The sequence below is a fragment of the Suncus etruscus genome, chromosome 6 (genome assembly GCF_024139225.1).
Source record: "Suncus etruscus isolate mSunEtr1 chromosome 6, mSunEtr1.pri.cur, whole genome shotgun sequence".
Lineage (NCBI taxonomy): Eukaryota > Metazoa > Chordata > Mammalia > Eulipotyphla > Soricidae > Suncus > Suncus etruscus.
Window position 1 is genome coordinate 80,895,106 of NC_064853.1, and position 23,329 is coordinate 80,918,434.

Sequence of the window (23,329 nt, forward strand, 5' to 3'; positions counted from 1 at the left end):
AGTGCTCAGGGGACTATATGTGGTGCCTGAGATCAAAAAGGGGTCTACCACAAACAAGGCAAATGTTTTACACAACTATAATATCTCTCTGGTCCCAAACTATTGTATGTTAAGATGGACAAAAAGATCTGTTTTACATCTGGAATAGTATATTCTGAAATGAAAACAGAAGCACTGAAGAATGAGAGAGAACCGGTTCTAAGATGAATTACTTGTGAAAACTTTGCTTCTCTAAAATATGCTGTAAAAATCATGCCTTAAAACGTGTCTCTTGTTATTTTATAAGCGAGTGTCATCCAACACTTTTGAAAAATAAAAAATATTCTACATCTGCACTATTCAACATGATAAGAAATAATCTACATGCCAACTGAGCACTTGAAATGTGGCTATTGTAACTAAAAAATTGAATCCATAACTTTATTTGTGGTTTTAGAATCACTTCAACAGTGCTGGGTACAGTGAAGGAGGATTCTCCCAGGACTTTCCTTGGTTGTAATTCTCATGGCTAACTTAGAAAATCATCTGTGGCTAGAGTGATACTACAATGAGAAAGACTGCCTTGCATGTTTTGGTTTGATCTCAGCATCTCATATGATCCCAGAAGCCCATCAGGAGTGATTTCTGAGTGCAGAGCCAGGAGTAAACCCTCATTCTAGGAATGCTCCCCCTAAAAAATACCCTCCCCCCAAAAAGAAAATCCAGTGGTTTAAGGGGTAAGATCCAGGGCTTTGACAAGCAAAGCATGTGCTCCAGTCATTTTAACTATTGGCCACCCTATTTATTTTATGCAAACATCACACCAGTTAATTCTGGGGTAAGGGCAGTTCTGTTAGAGCTCAGCTCTGCCTGTGAAGGTGGTACTTGGGGATCATAGAAGCCAGGGCCAATGATGCTGGAGGCAATTAGGTCCTCAGCTGGCAATGCTGGGGTCAAGGAAGACATGCAGTGCCGAAACTAATTTCAGGGCCTTGCATTTATATTCTGCCATTTGAGCTATTCCCCAGGCCCCTTATATTTTGTTGGCCAATTATTTTAATTAAAAGTATGATTTACAAAGTTGTTAACAATAGGGTATCAGGCACACAATGTTCTCACCCCCAATCTGAACAGCATGTGATCCCATCCCTCTACCAATAACCCCATGTTCTTTTCTACTACCCAACTTAACTTCATGACAGATACTTTGGTTTGATTTAATTTGATTTGGTTTCTTGGGCCACACCCAGAATGGTCAGGGGTTCTTCATGGCTCTGCACTCAGGAATTACTTCTAGCAGGTGATTTTTTTTGTGGGGAGAAGGGAAACTATATGAGATGCTGGGGATGGAACCTTGATAACTGCAAGGCAAATGTCCTATCACTTCAGTGTTATCACTTCAGACCTTGACAGATGTATTTAAAGTAAACTGTTTCATTTTGTCTGTCACACTTTCAGGACTATTGTGTCTAGTAGTTTAGATATGTAGAGATACCTCACCCTATACCACTGCTGAGCCTAAGGCCCCTGTCCCTTGCCACTATCATACTGTCAGACCTCTTCTTGCTTCTACCCTTCACTTCTCTTTCATTGACATTTTTCTATAATCTAAAGGGGCAATCTCTCTTTGTTCACCTTTGATTCTCTCCCATTCTCCAGACATGTTATACTCTATTCCAGATATTGTGACTTCTTAGGCCATCTTCAACCTATACTCTTAGTCTTTTTCTCTTTCTCTCTCTTTCCTTCTCTAATTCTTTCCTTCCTTCCTATTTACCTACTAAGGTTACAGCACATGCTTTGCATCTGTATTTATAATTTTGATTGTCAGTAGTCCTAAAGAAAGAAAAAAATAAGACCTACAGTGTACATTGTGGGTGGTCTAAGAAGTTCATAGGGTTAGGGATGGTTTAAGACGTCTGTCTTCCGATTCTTAGGAAAAAGTTATCCCTTACCTATGGCTCTTCTTTTCTTTAATTCTGTGCCATAATTCTATAGTAAAGAACAATCTTTTTTTTTGGGGGGGGGGCAAACCCAGTGACACTCTGGGGTTACTCCTGGCTATGTGCTCAGAAATTACTCCTGGCTTGGGGGACCATATGGGACGCTAGGGGATCAAACTGCAGTCCATCCTAGGCTAGCAGATGCCTTACCACTTGTGCCATCACTCCGGCCCTTCAAGGACAGTATTTTAATGGTAGGAATATATATACATATATATATATATGTGTATATTCTTCCATATATATATGGAAGAAAATAAAACCCAATGTCTACTTCAAACCATAAACAAAAGTGTTAATTTGGGGTGAATCATATACCTACACATAAAAGCCAAAATTGTTTTATCAATCTTAGTATTCTTAGAGATCAGAGTATTCTTAGGTTTAGTATTCGTAGGGATCAGAAAGAGTACATTTGGTAAGACATTTGCCTTTTACACAGTAGACCTGTGTTTCATCCCCTGAACCACAAATGGTCCCTTGAGCACCACCAGAAGTGATCATTGAGCACAGAGCCAGAAATAAGCCTTGTGCACACCTTTGGATTTGGCCCAAAAATAAAACTAATAAATAAGAGTATTTTTAGATGGTCCCCAGGAAACACTAAATATGATTTAAGGTGATCAAAATTGAAACCATTTTTTCATCAAAAGACACCATTAATAAAATGAATATATGGTTATTATTTGGTGATTTATTTTTTAATTTTTATTTGCCAGGTGCATTTTTTCTTTTTTTTAATTCCATTTTTCTTTCTTTTTTCTTTTTTTTTCTCTCTTTCTTTTTTTGGTAGTTGTTACCAATTCTTTTTCTCCCTTTTTTCTTATCCTTTTTATCTCCAATGATGGTGGAATGGATGCTCAATCTACAACAAGCTGTAAAGTGGAGAACAGTTGCACTAGCATTCTGGGAGGTAATGGAGGGAGATATGGAATACATGCTGGGAACAGGGGTGGAGGGAGGACAGCATTGGTGGTGGGAATGCCCCTCATTCATTGTCACTATGTACCATAAATGATGCAGTGAAAGATTTGCAATGCACTTTGATCACAATAAAAATTAAAAAATAATAAAATGAATATATATGTAAAACTTGGAGAACATATTCATAGTACATATATTTTATTTAAGTAACTAGTATTCAAACTATAAAAAAATTCCTTACAAATCATCAAAAACAAACAACCTAAACTTTGTCACTTTACAGATAAGATAAACAAATAGTTTATAGAAAATGGCACATGGAAAAGTAACACCAGCCATCAAACAAGGAGTAGACCACCAAGTAATATAACTTTATGACGCAGAATTCAAATTAAAAAGACTGATTCCTCATCAAATGTTGCTCAGGTATAACATGGATTGATCATTTTGGCAAACCACTTATAGGTTTCCTAGAGATAAACAGATTTAATAGATGGCTCAGATTTCCACCTCAGATATTTTCCCAAGAGCTGAAGTACACATGCCCACAAGGATCTGCATCTTAAAAGTTTACAGAAGTTTTATTCATAACAGCTAAATGGAAAACGAAAGAAAAATTGAACAGCAGCCACATTAAAAAAATCCATAAAATGGAAAGCTGTTTACTAAACTATTGATATACTCAATATGGACTAATATCAAAGACACTTTTGCTGGGCAAAAGTCTGGCTAAATGAAGACATACTGTATAATTCCATTTAGACTGTACAACATCAAAACTAAATTTCTGGGGCTGGAACGATAGTGCAGTGGTAGAGCGTTTAACTTTCATGCAGCTTATCCAGGATGTACCTCGGTTCGGTCCCCGGTATCCCATATGGTCCCCTAAACCAGGAGTGATTTCTGAGTGCATAGCCAAGAGTAATCCCTGAGTGTTACCGGGTGTGACCCAAAAATAAAACAAAACAAACAAACCCAAAAAACTCTAAATTTCTGATGGAAGCGATCAGAACAGTGATTGCCTAGGGAGGAAGTAACTGAAAATGAGCACAAAGAATATACTTAAGAGTACTTCACTGTATATGACTGGCATATCAAGCAAAACATTTAAATTCTGTGACAGTCATTCATATAATGCTGACAGTTATTTAAAATATAAGTATTATGTCTCTGAAAATGTGTTGCTATACCTGGGGACACTAACATAAAGTTCAATGGATCACAGACCTGGAAGCAGAGTGCAGTGACTCAGTGAGTGCACTTTAGCATGTTGGAACCAGCATGGCATTCACTGAGTCAACTGAATTTTTGGTGGTGTTGTTCTGGTTTTGGAGTCACAGCAGGTAATGCTTAGGGACTACCCAAGGCTCTGTATGCAGGAGTGGTGACTCCAGGTTGTGTTCAAGGAATCCTAAGTGACACTAGGATTTGAACAGGGTTCAGCTACATGTGAGGCAAGAGCTTTACCTTCTGTATTATCTCACAACCTCCACAAAGAAAAGACTGAAATGATTTTTTTTCTTTTTAAACCCATCAATATGCCACATTTAAAAAGTCAAAAACTGTTTATGTAAAACTTATACACGACTATACTATTATGAGTTGTGGTAAAAAATGTTTAAAAATCATAATCACATATACTATCACTTTGAAGATTTGTTCGTCACTGTTGATTCTGGGTTTACCCTTTAAGGAGTATGCTGCCACCAGGTGGATGTCGAATGCCACAATTTACTAAAGGTTATTAACCTTTCATGTACCATGGACCGTTTTGGCCAGCAGTGAAACTCAAACAATTTGCTCAGAATAATAATTTTAAGTGCACAAAATATAAGTTTAAAAACAGAAGCAAGTTTACTGAAGTAAGGCTTTTCATTTTTTAAATCAAGCTTGTGATACTTTTATCTAAGCACTTAATTATTAAGTGATGGAGATTTATGGAGTGGTTGATCCTGTAATTCTTACAAACTTGAGGCAGTGATAAACAACATGAATATTTTCAGCTATCTTCTGCAACTATAGGATAATAAGAACTATGATATCTAATAGTAAAAAATACTGACAATATGGCTTATTTGGGAACCATTCTTCATTACAACTCCATCAAAATAAAGATAACTTTTGGAGGGGGTACACCCAGTAGTGTTCAAAGGCTATTATTAGTGTTCAGGAGAACATAAGTGGTGCTGGGGTTTGAATAACTAAGGTATGGACAAGCAAGACAAGTACCTTAGACCAATACTAATTCTCTGGCCCAAAATAGAATTTTGTTTCTTATCATCCAAATTCACAGATCCTCTGAATTCTGTTATGAGTTCCCTAGTATTTCACAGATTCCAAAACAAAGGTACCATCCAATGCTGTAAGATGTGATTTACAAAAATTTATTAGGTTTTTCCACATGTGTTCTACTGTGACCCTATATATTTTCGTAAGGGGGAAAAAAGAGATGCATGTAAAAAGTACACAAAACTATGGAATAGAAATTTTCTAAAGATCCAATTGGGTATTTTCTCATACTCTTCAAATTTGGTTCCATGGCCAAAAATAACCAAGTATAAATTTGATGTACACATACTGATTAGAATGTCATCTTGAAATCTTATGCTGGTACCAAACTTTCCTGGGACTTTTGGAAGCCCCTTCCCCAGAGGTCCCTCTCTTCTGCTTGCAGCCTGGAGATCTCTCTAGCAAGAGTTCCCTAAAACTCCCACACCAGTGGGAGCTATTTTGCCTTTTTCAAGTTCTCTATTCTCAAGTTGACTCCTAGGAGTGAACAGAAGTTTAAAACACAAAAACAAAAACTTCTCCCTACTGCCCAGTTTAGATTCCATTTTTCCTCCTTAATTAGTATATATTTCAATTCTCTTAGGAGAAAGTCTCCATCACTCTTCCAGGGGAGCAACACAGTAGTAATCCTCTCTTCTTCCAGAAGACTGAGCTGCTCCTTTTACACAGGTCAAATTATCATACTAACAGTCCAAAGACTTAAGAAAAAAGTCTCACATGCAGGCCTCAGTTGGAGTGTTACCAGGGCCATGTCCAATCTAGTTTTTACCCCCATCCACTCACAAAATTTCTACCCAAATTCTCCATCTCCCTTTACCTAGTCTCCATAATCAGTGGCTAAGTTTCATCTATGGTACACTGAAAGAGTAAAAATATGCTTTCTCTATTTCCACTACTCATATTATCCCCCAGTTGGAATATTTGGGTTACTTTGTCTTGGTGCTTCTGAATGCCCCACAATACTAGGTAGCTTCTAATATACAAATAAGGGCAGTATGAGTGGCTGCAGTCCCCATCTCAGGAAAAGGCCACTGATTCCTGAGCACATACATTCCTTTGTCTTTGTTCCTACTGTGTCCCTAAGGCATAGAACCTTGAAATGAATGGGGAGAGCTCTGTGAGGCTTTCCTGAACAATTTATCAGCCCCTTCTCTGGATCTAGTCCATAGAGGTGCCTCCCAAAATGACCTGTCAGCCCTTGGTGGAGGCTGGGTCCAGGTCTCCATGGATTCTGCTCCTGGAGAGTCAGCACAGTACGAGCTCACATCCAGTGTTTAACTTTTATGAAAGAAAGAGAAAATGAACAAATAACAGGGCAAGTGAACTGAGATTCTGGGCAAGCTCCAGCCTGCTAGCCAACTGTGGATCCTGAACATATTCTGGGAGAAGCCATTCTACATTAGTCCAGGATATGGATATAACCTAAAACTATTTCATCTGTCTCTATGCTGCCAAGCAAGTCATCAACTATAGCTATTTTCCATATTTTGGAAAAAATAGAATAAAAGAATTATAAGATTACCTTATCCTGGGGCCAAAGAGATAGCATGGAGATAGGGTGTTTGCCTTGCATGCAGAAGGATGGTGGTTTAAATCCCAGCATCCAATATGGTCCCCCGAGCCTGCCAGGAGTGATTTCTGAGCTAGAGCCAGAAGTAACCCCTGAGAGCCGAGTGTGACCCAAAAAACAAAAAAAGATTACCCACTCTAACCTCACCACCAACCAAATCTTCTTTTCTCCTATGAATTTTGAATACGAGGCTTAACCTGAACTATTTCTAAGTCTTTGAAGGTGGGAACAATGCCTTCTAATTTTATATTAAGTATAAAAGAAAAATGAAAAATGTTCACATATTTTATATATCACAGATGCAGACTAGGAACTCTGTGATATGTGGAAGGCATTCCAAACTCATTCATTTAACACCAAGTTTCACAGGAGTACTAGAGAGAGACAGAGAGATAGACAGAGCACTCAGAGAGATAGTGATTATACACAGTACCTAAGTGTACCCAGAGCATACACCCAAGGACCAATCATCCAGTGACAACTCTGCCTAGAGGACACCAGAGATGTCTTAGCTAGGCATGAGCAGTGAAGAAAGGAAAAGGAATAGCACCCACACATAGGGAGGCATGGGCCAGAGCAATATTACAGCAGGGAGGGTGCTTGCCTTGGATTCAGCTATTCTAGGTTTTATGATCCCCAGTCTTCCTAAGGCCCCCAAGCACCACCAGGGGTGATTCTTGAGTGCAGAGTCAGAAATAACCTCTGAGCACTGCCTGTTGTGTACCCAAAACAAAACCAAAGAAAGAAAGGGAGACAGGGAAGAAGGCAGGGAGGCAGGGAAGGAAGGAAGAACGGAAGGAAGGGAAAAGAAGAAAGAAAGAAAGAAAGAAAGAAAGAAAGAAAGAAAGAAAGAAAGAAAGAAAGAAAGAAAGAAAGAAAGAAAGAAAGAAAGAAAGAAAGAAAGAAAGAAAGAAAGAAAGAAAGAAAGAAAGAAGAGGGAGGGAGGGAGGGAGGGAGGGAGGGAGGGAGGGAGGGAGGGAGGGAGGGAGGGAGGGAGGGAGGGAGGAAGGAAGGAAGGAAGGAAGGAAGGAAGGAAGGAAGGAAGGAAGGAAGGAAGGAAGGAAGGAAGGAAGGAAGGAAGGAAGGAAGAAAGAAAGAAAGAAAGAAAGAAAGAAAGAAAGAAAGAAAGAAAGAAAGAAAGAAAGAAAGAAAGAAAGAAAGAAAGAAAGAAAGAAAGAAAGAAAGAAAGAAAGAAAGAAAGAAAGAAAGAAAGAAAGAAAGAAAGAAAGAAAAAGAGAAGAAAAAGACAGAAATGATGGGTGAGAGTGGCATGCTCTAGGGACAGAATCTGGAAACCTGGAAAGGGCCCCATCTGCAAGTGAGGTTAACAGGGCAGAGGGATCATTGTGGACCTTGCAGGCTAGTGAGCTTTGTTAGATGGGGGTGTAAAGAGGAGATGGCAACAGGAATCAGGCATTCATATTGACAAAGCCCTGGTTAAATCTCAGGAACTGCATGCCTTCCCCCATTTTTCTTTCTCTTTCTAATATAATTTTATTTTATTTTTTATTATAAATTTTGTTTGTTATTTTGGGCCATACCTGATGACACTCAGAAGTTACTCCTGGCAATGTGCTCAGAAATTGCTCCTGGCTTGGGTGACCATATGGGACACCAGGGATCAAACTGAGGTCCATCCTAGGCTAGCACCGATGACAAGGCAGGCACCTTTCTGCTCCGCGCCACTGCTCTGGCCCCTATTTTAATTTTTTATTTAATGACCATATTTACAAAAATTTTCATACCGGGATTTCAGTCATAGAATGGGTACCACCCTTCACCAGTGTGTGATCTTCCCAAAACAAATGACCCTCCATTTCAATCCCCCACCACAACCCTTTGCCTGTCTCTCAGACAGACATTTTGCCTCTCTCACTCATTATCCATGTCATAGTTGTCATTGTAGTTAGTACTCTAGTTGCACTCACCACTCTTCGTGGCAAGCTTCATGTCATGAGCTGGTCCTTGTGGCATTCAGTGTTCAGCTCTATTGTATTTGTATATTATTCCATAGTATCTTTTGTTTTTCTTATATCCCACAGATGAGTGAGATGATTCTATGTCTATCACTCTCCCTCTGGCTCATTTTACTCAGCATAACAGTCTCCATGTCCATCCATGTATAGGCAAATTTTATGACTTAATTTTTTTTCCTATTGGCTCCATAGTATTCCATTGTATAAATGTACCACAATTTCTTTAGCTACTTATCTGTTGTTGGGCACCTGGGTTGTTTCCAGATTCTGGCTATTGTAAATAGTGCAGTGATAAACATGGTGGTGCAGAAGGCATTTTTCTATTGTGTTTTTGTATTCCTAGAGTATATCCCTATGAGTGGTATAGCTGGATCATATGGGAGCTCCATTTCCAGTTTTTTGAAGAATATCCCTAGTGTTTTCAAGAAAGGCTGGACTAGATAGCATTCCTACCAGCAGTGAAAGGGTCCCTTTCTCCCTGCATCCTTGCCAGCACTAGTTGTTCTTGTACTTTGTGATGTGTGTCAGTATAAGATCTTCCTTGGCTAGCACTTGCAAGGCAGACACCTTACCTCTAGCGCCACCTCGCCAGCCCCTGCGGTTCAATTTCTAAATACTCAAATCAATTTCATTGATCTGAGGATCTGTATTCCAATATCATGCTGTTTTGGTGACTATTGCTTTGTAGTACAATTTAAAGTTGGGAAAAGTGATGTCTCCCATCTTCTTTTCCCTAGGTTGTTTTAGTAATTCATGGGTATTTGTTCTTCCAAATAAGTTCAGGAGTGCTTGATCCATTTCTTTGAGAATATCATGGGTATTCTTATTGGAAGTACTTGCCATAGCAATTAGACAATAAAAAGATGTCAAGAGCATCCAGATAGAAAAGGAAAAAGTCAAGCTCTCACTATCTGTAGCTGATATGATACTATATTTAGAAAATTCTAAGGACTCTACCAAAAAGCTTTAGAAACAGTAGATTTGTATAGCAAGATGTCAGGGCTACAAAATTAACACACAAAAATCAAGGGTCTTATTATATACAAATTACAAAAGAGAAGAAATAGATATTTAAGAAAAAAACAATCCCATTCACAATAGTACCACAGAAACTCAAATACCTTAGTGTCAACTTAACTAAAGAGGTGAAGGACCTATAGAAAGAAAACTACAAAACACTGCTTCAAGAACTAGAGGAAACACAAAGAAATGGAGGCATATATACTGTTCATGGATCGGAAGGCTCAAGATTATTAAAATATCAATGCTGCTTCCCCCATTATTCAATACCACTAACCTGGTGATCCCTGAGCTTTCATATCTACAGCAAAAGAGCCAAAATAAGAGATAATAAAAGGTAATTTTATGTGAAGAGGTGAAGAAGGGGATACAGTTGAGGAAAATCATTTGACAGAATTAAGAGGATATGGTTGGGGAAAGGACAAGCATGATGTTCAAGCATGTAAGTTCAACAATGCCCTGTGCTAGCATTTTATACCACCTTAAGTTTTATACCACCAAAAAATTAAGGATTCAAGATAGTACATATTATAGGAAATAATGGAAAATATGGGTAGTAAAATTTTAAGTAGGGATTTAATATATAGTGGACCAAGGATTTCTCTATACCCTAGCTTCTTAAACTGCCCACAATTTCATTACAATCCCATATAAAGTTAAGTAGGAGGAAGCTGTATGAATGTGGAGGCTGTAGAATCTATAATTGCCTTTTATCACCCTTTATCCTAACGGCCAGAAAAGAGAATGTCAGAGAAAAAAAATCAAGGCATGAAAAAAGAAGGTGAAAAGGGGAAGTAATGGAGGGAAAACAGGGGTTAGTGCTTTGGTTATACTGGTAAAGTGAGAGAGTGGTACAGGTATACATCCAAAGCACAGATTCAACACCACTGAAAATAGGAGATCTAAGCTGCAATTACCAGCTCTGTAATGTACATGCCAAAGTTACAGGCAAAGGGTGGGAGAGCTGGGTGGGTTGGGGGATGGGGTAGATTAAGTATGGGAACACTGGTGATGGGAGTTGACATTGGTAGTGGAACTGGTGTTGAAATATTATATGCCTAAAACTCAACTATCAATAACTTATCATAGCTCTTCAATTAAATAAAAATTAATTAAAACATTTTTATGCTTCGTTCTGTGACTTTATTTATATACATATCTTTTTTTAACCTATATCCATGAGCTTGTATAAAAAATTCTCAAGTGAAAGAGGTTAGCACTGGAAAAGTTCAAGACATCTATACATATCCTATACAAAATTCCCACTAAAATCTATGAAAAATTCTATTAAAATTTTTCACTAAAGTTCTGAAGCATTTTATTATGAGTTTGCTAGATAACCACATCAAAAACAAAAGACCAACTGAGGTCATAAAGTGGGAAAAAAGTCAGAGCTGAGGATGTATATAATTCCTAACATTAAATCTACCTAAACAATTCTCTACAAGATCCTCAAATAAAAATCTGATAATTATCTTCCTGGAGTATAAACTTTAGGGATAAATAATCAAATGTTATTGAAACAAACCAATTAGTTATATAATTAAATGTAAAAGGCATATGATTTTTTTAAATTTATTATTATTTGGGGCCACATTCGGCGATGCTCAGGGGTTACTCCTGGCACTGTGCTCTGAAGTTGCTCCTGACAGGCTTAGGGGACCATTTGGGATACTGGAAAATGAACCTCAGTCAGTTTGGGGATGCCACATGTAAGGCAAACACCTTACTGTTGTGCTATCTCTCTGGCCCCACATATGATTTTTAAAAAAAGAACACAGTTGAGTGTATGTGTTGGCCAAATCAATCTGTTCAATGTTGGTCTGTAATATTAAAAATGTTTGTCTATGTCTTATATGTCTTATATTGTCCTTCCCCCTGTTATATATAATCCTGCCTTCTCTCTTTGCTTAACACCTTACAAATCCTTTTCAATCCCTTTACTCTCTCACCCCAGTGCTGTTATTTCCCTCCATTTAACCCTTTTACCCTCAGTTCTTAACTCCTCAGAAACCAGAAAGTTCTCTCCACCCTAGCCAGCTGTCAACCAGCTCCCAAAGCAAAAAGACAGATTCCCAGCCGGTTTTGCCTCAGTCAGAGAAGAGGCTCCCACTGTTGCTGCTGCTGATTTGCTCTCAATGGCCCATTTTCCCCCATCTCCTTCACTATGGACTATTGTTTTCTACCAAATTCGGTTTCTGAGCAGCCCCTAGATTAAGGACATTTCCTAATACGTGATTTCTGGGACCTATTTTTCAGACTCCACAAGACCATGTCACAGGCTAAAGCTGAGTTTCAGATTTTATCTACTCCTAGACTATTTCAAAAGACTTAAAGGGACATGTGTATCTCCTTTGAATATTTCTTTAAACACATTTCCTTAATAGGTATAATTCTTATTGTCTATCTTCTTATGTAGTTTTCCTTTTTTGGGATATATATGTAGTTTTTCTTTCTGGGGATATATATAGTAGGAAATTCTAGTAGATAAGTCCCTCTTGTGCTCTGAGTTCATATTAGAACCAGGATATTGGGTTTGCTTGGCATTTATTTTTGCCCCCATAGGCACCAGTAGAACCATGTGGCATTGTTATTTTTTTGTATAGGCACATTAAAATAGGGAAATTCTACATGTGGAAACAAGTTTTCTAATAGGGATAGTAACACATAAATTTTATATTGCAATGGGGCTTTACACGCTGAACACTAGGCTTAGGTCCCAGAAAATCGGACATTGGCCATTCACCCTGAACCCTAGATCCATTCTATGGAACCAGCATGTTTTCTACACCAGCATCAGGACTTGGTCTTCTACTAGGGATGGTCCTAATGCTGCCTTGGTATTGACTTGCTCCAGAATAAGCTCATATGACATCCTGATGAATTGGTAATAGCAATAATTTGCTTTCATGGCAGGGCTCCCTGCATAGCCACCTAATGGTGAGATGAAACCATAAGATGCTCCATGTCATCCTGACTTCAACATAAGATCTATACAAAAAACTTCATAAACGTGACTGTGACAACCATGATTCTGAAGTTTTACTGGGACTACAGTAAAAGTGTTGGGGTTAGACAATTTAGTATGTCCTGAGCCTGTAGTTGGTCTTATGCCAGGGTGCTTCATGTGGGTAAGGTCTCCCTGTTTTTATGCCAAAGGTTTTTCCTTTTTATTTCCTCCATATTTTGCTGTGCCTATGCAAACAAACAAAACAAAACCTGCCACATGCACATATTTTTTTAAATTGAATTTTTAAATCTCTTATTTTTTAAATTGGGACTCCTACCTATTTCATAGAAACTTGGGACACAGATAACTTTATTTTACCACATATTCCTGCATTTTTCCATAAAACTAAGAAGAAAGGATCAAAGAAAGGCAAGGGCCAGAGGCCAAGTGGTCTCAGATGCATTGGCGGATAAATAAGTAAGGAAAGAATTAAATATCCAAGTCAAAGTCAATGATAATAGAATCAAGGGACCTAAACTTTAACAATCTAAACTTAAAGGGGCCTGTCATACTGGCCAGCCAGGTGTGCAAAGGGTGGTGGTATAGGATGCACTCTGGGTCCACTGGTGGAGGGAGGTTGACACTGGTGGTGGGAAGGGCTCTGACTCATTGTATATATATCAATGTCAACTATGAAGAATTCTGTTGATCAAAATTGTATCAATAAAATAAAATTTAAAAAAGAATACAGTTGAGCGGCTAAAGAGATAGCATGGAGGTAGGGTATTTGCCTTGCAAGCAGAAGTATGGTAGTTCAAATCCTGGCATCCCATATGGTTCCCCAAGCCTGCAAGAAGCAATTTCTAAGTGTAGAGCCAAAAGTAACCCCTGAGCTCTGCTGTGTATGACCCAAAAAACAACAACAACAACAACAACAACAACAAAAGAATACAGTTGAAATATTTACTACACAGGACTGAATGATAGCACAGCAGTAAGGAATTTTCCTTACATGTGGCTGACCCAGGTCAGACCCAAGTTTGATCCCCAGCATCCCATATGGTCCCCTAAGCCTTACAGGAGTGATTTCTAAGCACAAAGCCAAAAGTCTCCCAGCAACAACCATAGGAATTGGGACATTCAGTGGAGTTGATTGAAGCAAAAAATAAGTCAGGGCTGGAGAGATAGCATGAAGGTAGGGTGTTTGCCTTGCATAGAGAAGGATGGTGGTTCGAATCCCGGCATCCCATATGGTGGTCCCTTAAGCCTGGCAGAAGCGATTTCTGAGTGTAGAGCCAGCACCCCTGAGTGCTGTTGGGTATAACCCAAAAGCCAAAAAAAAAAAAAAATAGCAATCAATGAGCTTTGCTCCCAAACTTCCTCTGAATTGTCTGGATTAAGCTCCTTCCTGTTGCTTTATTCATTCTTCTGTTGTGGAATTAATTACAGACTATAAACACTACTGTGCACATCTGGCTACCATGGGCTGCTTGATGGGAACAGCTGTCCTTTCTTCAATTGGGGCTGGCAATGCCTAGCACTTGGTCTAGCACACACATGGTAGTGGAAACTACTGGCTTCATTGATTTAGAAAATAAAGTGTCATTTATGTTCATAGGAGTAATATCCACACTCTCACCTGCAATCTGTTCTTCTAACCAGCAACATCACAGAATCAGACTCACCATCTACAATTATGGCAGTCTTATATATGCCCAGAATACCTTCACCCTTGGAAATGCATTACAAGAATTGGTTCATACAAAAATGGTTGGATTTCCACATTCCAATTATAGATGAAACAAGCTGCAAAATCCTGGTTCATTATATGATTCAGCCATATTAGAAGATGTAGGTATAGGGCTTTACTAATTGATATCAATGACTATAATTTTGTTTTATGGGAGGAATACATCCAGCTGTACTCAGGGATCACTTCTTGAGGGGCTTGGTGCTGGGGGTTGAACCCAGGTCAATTGTATACAAGACAAGAGACTTAACCCTTATTGCTAGTGCTTAAATGTTACATTTTTCTGGTTAGAAAAATTCAAGGGAGACTCTGACTTGTATTAAGTAAAAAGGAATCAGGAGGAAAGGGAGTTTCTCTTTCTTCTTTGATGTGAGACTTGTGGTCAAGGATATAAAGCTTTCACTGCTGTTTGTTTTTCCTAAATAATTCATTGCTAAGGATGGCAAAAGAGTCTATATGAATCAGGAGCAAATCACAAAAAAATGAGAGAGAGGGACAAAGCAGAGCTAATAGATTCAATGAAAATTCCTTCAAGGAAGAAGCAGTGTCAAATGCTGGTGTCCTTCCATAAACTATCTCTACTCTACTATAATGGAGCTTTGGTTATTTGCCTAAAATGCATTCAGAGTGGTTCAAAGTCTTCCTGAAAAAATTTAGGAAATTGAATCAAGCAACAGGAAATGTTTTATTAAGAGATTAAACAGATTTTCCAAATCCTTCACTGCATAGAATGTATTTAATAGGAAGAATCAGACGATCAGTCGATCACTTTGAAAAGTAAAAATTCTGGGGCCGGAGAGATAGCACAGCGGTAAGGCATTTGCCTTGCACACAAAAGGACGATGGTTCGAATCCTGGCATCCCATATGGTCCCCCGAGCCTGGCAGGGGTGATTTCTGAGCATAGAGCCAGGAGTAACCCCTGTGTGCTGCCAGGTGTGACCCCACCTCCCCACTTCCTTCCTTCTCTCAACTTTATTTTTATGGTGGTGGTAGAGGTAGTTTGGTTAGGGTTTGGAGCTATTGCTCAGCTCTGTATACAAGTGAGACCATGTGTGCTGCTAGTTATCTAACTGAAGTGACTTGCATGCAAGGCAAGAGCTTAACTCCTGTACAATCTCTTCAGCCCTTGACTTCATTTCTTTAGAAACTGCCTCATTCTTTCATTACAACCTGCAGGTTGCTGTTCTCATGAAACTGTACCCTGGCATAATCATAGTAAAGGCTTTGAGGAAGGACAGTCAGTTTCAAACTTCTGCCTCATTCCAATTCAATACTCTTACAATCTTGGGAAAACAAACAAACAAAAGCACCTAGCAAGATTGTTTTTAGGATTAGATGAGAGGCTGGAGACATAAGCCCACCAATACAAAGGTCAAAAGAAAAAGAAAATGGCTTCTTCTTTTCCTTCTCCAAAGGTAGAATTTACCAAAGTATTTTAAGTGAACTCTGAATGGCCAGCTCCATACTAGTTACATGTAGATAGGGGATAGTTTTCCACCTATATTTTACTAAGAGTTAATAAGTGTCCACATTTCCGTTGCACAGTTGTACTTAGATGCACAATGCTTCTTAAAAGAACAGTGCCTTGTGGCTAATATGCACACAATATTTCAAGGTAAAAATATGACTTGTCTCATATTTCTGCAATACAGAACATAAAATGAAAATATAACCCGATGAAAATGATCAAGCATTTGTCTGAGGGAAGCTATCTCTTTTATTTTTTGTTTTGTTTTTGTTTTGGGGCCACACTTGGTAATGCTCAGGTTTTGGGGCCATCCCTGGCTATGTGCTCAGTAATCTTTCTTGGCTTGGGGGACCATATGGGATGCCAGGGATGGAACCCAAGTTTGTCCTAGGCAGCTGCAAGGCAAACATCCTACCACTGTGCTTTCGCTCCAGGCCCTCAAGAAAGCTATCTTTAAAGTCATGACTACCTACAAAAACAAGCCATATTCATAATTAGTAATATTTAGGATGTTAAGAAGCATGTCCAGGACCAATTATTGCCAGCAAGTTAGTTATCTAAAAATAAAACTAAACAACAGAGGTACTGGCCCTCATAAATTCTGTTTTATATAATGTCTGTAGTATGTGTTATTAAGAAAATTTACAATGTAAAATTTGAACTCTAAAACTTAACATGTTAAAAATCAAAACTGCTTTGTTAAATGTTTTCAGACCAAATTTAAAAGTGTTTGGAGCCGACTACTCCTGGTATGGTGCTCAGAGGTCACTTCCTGCAGTGATCGAGGACCATTGTGGTAACAAGGCATGGACCCTAGTCCTCTGAGCCATCTCCTTAGCGCTAAAAAATATTTTTCTTCCTTTTTATGTTTATTAATAACTATTTAAGTACTACGGTTACAAACATGTTTGTAGTTGGGAATTCTGAGCCATAGCAAGAGAAAAGTGGGTAGGAAGCTTGCCTTCCACATGGCTGACCTAGGTTTGATTCCCTGACTATCATATGGTTCCCCAAGACACCCAGGAGTAATTTTTGAGTGCAGAGTCAGGAGTAACAACCCCTGAACACCACAAATTATGTCCAAACAACAACAACAACAACAAAAATCCCTCATAGTTTTCAGAGTCAAGAACAATAATTACAACAACAAACAAACAACTTGGAGTTTAACTTATCAGTATAAGTGAATTTAAATAGGAACAGAGAAAAGAATATACATTCCCTCAATAATCAATACTGGGAGTCATGGATTGTCTAAAAGATGATCAGAATTGGTAGATTTCAGGAGGAGAAAGAAGTTAAATCTAGGTGACACAATTTTCCTACATCCTAGGGTAGGGGTCTGGAGGAGGAACAATGAATCTTCAATTAACAATTAAAACTTAGATTCTGTTTATTTAGTTAAATATAATTTAAAGAATTTCCAACATCATTATTTTCCCTCTGAAATCTTTACAGGTAATGTTAAAGTATAACAAAGGATTTGTTTAATCCAATTGTCATTCAATCGTTTTCTGAAGTATATATTGAGTATTACTTTTAAAGGTCACATTTGCTCTTTGAAGCTGACTAGTAGTGCTTCCTGGCCATTTTTGATAGGACAAAATCATGTAACCTTCATAGAAAGGCCAAAAGAATCCTCCAAGCATAGGGTTTCAAGCCAAAACATAACTTTACTCAGTTTAGGAAAATCAGAGAGGCACAAACCTTGTTAAGTGCAGCCTGCTCATGGCCTATTTATCACTCTGGTCCAGTTGTCAGTTGAGGAAAATCTCTTGGTGTGTGCATCTTAAGGAAATTTATACACAAAAGCAATGGACAAAAACAGCTTTCCATAGCTGCTAACAGTTTGGGGAACAGCGTTTATGCTCTTAAAGTAGACTTTATAGCAGCTCTGGGACTAGTTTGTTATGTAAATTCATGCCTACCTACTCAATCAAATTTCAAGGAAGGTGCCGAGTAAGACTTTTAAAATGTCTTTCAGAGGGTTCCAAATCATGCTCAAGTGTAACACATGTCAGAGTAGGGCTATTACAGGCAATCTCTTAAAGCTTTGGTAGACTATTAAGTCTCCTGGGAAACTACTCCTGCATTCTTGATACACTAGAGAAACTTTCTTTAGAGGTTACAATAGAAAGGAAGAAAATAACCTGATTAGTTGTACCATGTAAAACAATGAAATATGAGACTTCACCAGAATATTGCAATTCTAAAATTCACAAAGGATAGCATAATTTTATCAAGCTGATAAAAAAATATTCCCTTAGAGTTACAAGAAATTCAAACTATGATTTTTGTTTTGTTTTGTTTTTGGGGCCACACCCCGTGGTACTCAGGGGTTACTCCCAGTTCTGGGCTTAGAAATTGTTCCTGGCTGGTTCGGAGAACCATATAGGATGTCTGGGGAGCAAACCCAGGTTAGCCACTTGCAGTACAGCCCTACCCACTGTGCTGTTGCTTCAATCCCTGATTTTTTTTCTTATAAAACCACCAGAGGTGAAAATGGTATATATATACAGTTAAAAGCAAAACCTTGCAGAGTAATTAAAAATTCCCTGCTGAATTAAAATGATAAAGATGGTAAGAAAAGATCCAAAGGTAAAATAGATAAAAAGAGATAAAATCTAGATATGGTAGAGTAAAAAGAGGCAATAAGTCCAAACCAGGTAGAGATGTTTATACCACTTAAGTGTGGTATTTAAGTCTTTACATTTAAGCCTTTCAAGTACTTTTAATGAGTTCAGTCCACTCTTTATTTCTCAAGACAGAAAAAGGATGGGCAATGCACATGGCTTGGTCAATGGGATGAAGAGAAGCACAAAGGCTGCTCTGAGAATCTGGTGAGTGCAGAAAATGACATGAAGATAGGTTTTAAAACCATAATCTAAATCCCTAAAAATTATAGGTGATCCAGAATACTCAAATTATAAAACACTAACCTCAGGACTGAATAGATAGTTCAGTGAGTAAGATGTTTACCTTGCACGCAGCCGAACCAGGTTCAATCCCTGTCACCTCATATAATTCCCCAAGATCCACCAGAAGTGATCACAAAATGAAGAGCCAGGAGGAAGCTCTGATCAATGCTGGGTGTGAACTACAAACAAACAAACAAAAATCTAAAAAAAAAAAAAAAAAAAAAAAAAAAACCAACAATAACAACCACTAACCTCATTTCATTTCCTTCTTTGACAGATTTCCTATACTGGTAATTGAAAAAATCAAAATGTGGTTAATGAAAGTGAAAGGGAATTTTAGAGAGGAATCAAGACAATTTTGCTATGAAATCCTTGTGGCCAAAGCACCCAAACCTTTTTTTCTGTTTTGTTTTGTTTTGTTTTGTTTTTGGGTCACACCCGGCAGTGCTCAGGGGTTACTCCTGGCTCTATGCTCAGAAATCGCTCCTGGCAGGCTCGGGGACCATATGGGTTACCAGGATTCGAACCAATGACCTTCTGCATGAAAGGCAAATGCCTTACCTCCATGCTATCTCTCCAGCCCCAAAGATTATTTTTTTTGTTTTGTGTTTTTGGGCCACACCTGGTGACGCTCAGGGGTTACTCCTGGCTGTGCACTCAGCAGTCGCTCCTGGCTTGGGGGACCTTATGAGACGCCGGATGATCGAACCGCAGTCCATGCTAGGCTAGCACTGGCAAAGCAAACACCTTACCTCTAGCGCCACCGCACCGGCTTTTTTTTTTTTTTAACAAGGGTTATTAATGAACTAGAAGATGAACCCAATGGTCAGTACTTGATCTTCATGTTTTTAGATCTCTTAGCTCCATCTAGCAAAATGGTTCATTCATTCTCTTCTTAAATCTTCACTTCTAGAGTCCCATGTTTTCCTGGTGTTTCTTTCTCTTCACTATCTTTCCCAACTAACCAACCAAGCAAACAAACAAAAAAAAAAAAGGTGGATGATTCTAAACAGAGAGGTGATAGTGACTTAGGAAGTTAAAATGAGATCTGGGGGGAAAAAAAGGCGGGGAGGGAACCGTTGATATTGCTGGATGAAATTGACACTGTTCATGGTTCTATGCTTGAACACAATATGCCTGAAATTCTACTGAGTAACTTTGTAAATCATGGTGTCTTAATAATTCAAAAACTTAAACATAAACAAAAATAATAAAAACAATTAGAAACTCTAAAATATATTCTATTTCCCTAAAAATAGAACACACAAAAATACTTGGATTAGCTCAATCTAACTTGTAAAGATTTTAACAATATATTAGAGCCGCTAATTAGCTCCAAAAATGGAATATCCCTCTTAGGTACGAGACAGCTCTGTAAATGAGCAACATAACACTGTGGCCTATATAAATGGCAATTTTATTTTAGGCTAGGTTAAAGTAACAAAAATAACCATTTTGATGATCATGCTTTCTGTAGTTAGCTTCAAGTTAGACATAATTAGTCCATACATAAAATTGAGACAAACTGACAATTACTTAAATCAAGATAAAAAAGGATAGAAACAACTATTTAAAATCATAAGAATTAACTGAAGAAAGATTAATTTACTTTTTAAAACAAGGAAGTGCCCTCCCCCCAGAAAAGAGGAAGAAAGCAGTCAGGATAAAAATATATTACAGAATATTTAAAGGTAAAATACTTATTTTGTATGTGTGTGTGTGTGTGTGTGTGTGAATTTGTGTGTTTAGGCCTTTAAAGGATAGAGAATTCATTCAGCTATAGGAAATAGATATTGTCATCAGTGAGACTTTTTGACCCAGTCAATCAGGAAATGATTTACCATGGGACATGCTGGACTCATCACCTATCCCATCTGGATAAAACAAAAACTGTACAGACATGAAGCTTCTGGAAATGGACAACTGTTCCAGATGAAGTTGTTTGGGCAATAAAAACAATGTGGGAAAGGACTTCCTATTGAGTTGCTGAATTTCATTGCCTATTATCTCAATCTATTAAGTGGGTTGCTGGTTTTATTCCTTCTTAGTGCACATCTAGAGATGTTGTGGCAAGTTTATCTGCTCTTCTGAAACTCAGTCCCTTTATCTGTAAAATATGTACAGAGCTGTTATAAGGATTAAATCAACCAAAACAAGTAGTGAACCAAGATTAGTTAACTAATGGTTCTAGATAACCAATAGTAACTAACTTATAAATTGGGAGATGTTAATGAAGACATTGTTCTTAGATCATGTTTGACAACTGATCAGATTTGGATAGCTGAGCACTGACTAGCTCACAGTATTTCTGTGATGAAAATGTTCTTTGCTAACAGTGGATAATACCTGAGCCATAAGCAATGGGTGGAAACTGAGAACCTAAAATGAGGCCCAAGTGAATTCTGAATTCCACGCGAAAGCAAATATAAGTAGGTTGATTAGCGACTCATTTGGTAATTAATTTAGATACCCACATGTAGCTAATGGTTACTGTACTGGGCACAGTGGAAATGTTCCCTAAAGTGACTCAAGTTCAGAAATCCTGGTTCCAATATTTGGGTGAGGGATTAAATGCAAAAGCATAAACCTTGGAAACCCCAGAATAGGAAGTGTCCAGTGACTCAAGGGGATTCCCACTCTGTAGGGAATTCCAGAGGTCCTGCAGGACTGCATGTGAGGAATGACAGGGGTTAACCTGGGAAATTTCTATGAAATTTACCGAGGCCATTGCTGATCCAATAGAACTGTTTTGTTTAAAGGTGTTTTCCTCATAAACAGAAAATGAAGCAATAAAAATTGTTACTGCCAATTAGAGGATTAAGAAGTTTAAATTTCCCTTCACCTTTCACCGTGGCCCTGATTTAGTAAATGAGAAAACAAAATTTGAGGAGAATTTTTAAAATTATTGTTGCAACGACTTGCAATCACTCCTAATCCGTTGGTTTTTTTTGCAGAGAAGGAACCTGAAAGTTTGGTGCTTAATTTCCCTTCCTTGTCTGCTTCTCAGCACTCAGGAAACAATCCTATAACGACTTTCATCACTGCTTCATCAAATTTCTACAAAATGAACAGAAGTTCAAAGGAAATTTTCAACCAATTCATGCTCAAGGCAGGAAATTGAAATACCGAATGGAAGAGAAGAATGTTAAGACAAACACAGGCAGGGTCGGCTGGTGAAGAGTCTGAGATTTTCTTCCCCTGACCCATTTTTTGAGAACTACAAAGAGGAATACAGGGAGCTAGTTAATTGGTCACAGGACTTGTTTAGAGCTACCTCTACTTTCCTTTTCTAATTGACTGCTGGGAATAACACCCTCTTCAAGGACTGCTCAAAGGGGAGACGTGCTGGGACAGGAGGGCCACTGATGAAATGGCTTCAGAAGCTGAAGATCATTAATTAAGAATATTGAGAATGAGGTTGAAAGCTTAGCCGAAGCAAGTGGGAGGGCCAGCTCGGTATCACTGCTGCCTACACATGAGCAATTAGACCTTCCGAAGGCTCAGAGTGGAAAGTTACAGCTCCCAGGCATTCCTCCTTGGATAAGTGAAGACTCTCCTGAGACCAGTGAACTCTGAAGACTGTACCATTGGCAATATTTCCAGCGTCCACTAACTCTCGGTTCTCAGGATTTGATGTCATCCAAACACCACTCCACACAACCTGCTTCTCAGACTGAGTGTGCACTGAGATTCACTGGGAAGGGACTCAGTCCCCAGGTTACAAGACTCACACCCTTGTGCAGGAGGGCAAAGGAAAGGCTGCCAAGAGGCGCTTCTAACTTTCTTCCAACATAATGCTGATGCTACTGATTGGTTTAGAGACCACACTCCAACAACCACTAGCCTACAAAGAGGTCTGAAGCATTGGCCTACAAAGAAGTCTAACAGCACTATTGAAATAAAAAATCTGGGCAACTTGGGCCAGATTCCACACCGGATATCAATTCAGACAGATTCTTGAGTTGGAGCCTAGATACATTTTTTCCAAAACTCCCTATATCTCACAGTAATATGTTGGCTGAATTTAAACACACATACACACACATACTCTCTCTCTCTCTCTCTCTCTCTCTCTCTCTCTCTCTCTGAAGAAAAGATTATCTTCAAACAATGTAAATGTGGAAACTGAATATACTCATAAGTCAGAGCCAGGACACACACTCTCTCTTTCTCTTCTCTCTCTCTCTCTCTCTCTCTGAAGAAAAGATTATCTTCAAGCAATGTAAATGTGGAAACTACATATACTCTTATAATAAATCAGAGCCAGGAAGATACATCTTGGCATTTGCTTGATTGTTCATGCCCTCTGTGGTATATTTCATTGGTCAAAAATAACATTTTTTTCACAACCCCAAATGATAATGATCTTCCTTGTGTACCAGCAGACACACACTCTCTCCAAGAATTCTCTAAAGATTTACTAATTAGAGCAACGAAGATCTATAGACACTAATAAATCTTAATCTCTTGAAAACATGGT

The 23,329-nt window shown here is 38.4% G+C and overlaps 1 protein-coding gene across 1 annotated transcript in view; it reads right to left on the reverse strand.

Moving 5' to 3' along the window:
• Positions 1-23,329, reverse strand: part of SLX4IP (SLX4 interacting protein) — a 247,744-nt gene that overhangs the window by 84,862 nt on the left and 139,553 nt on the right.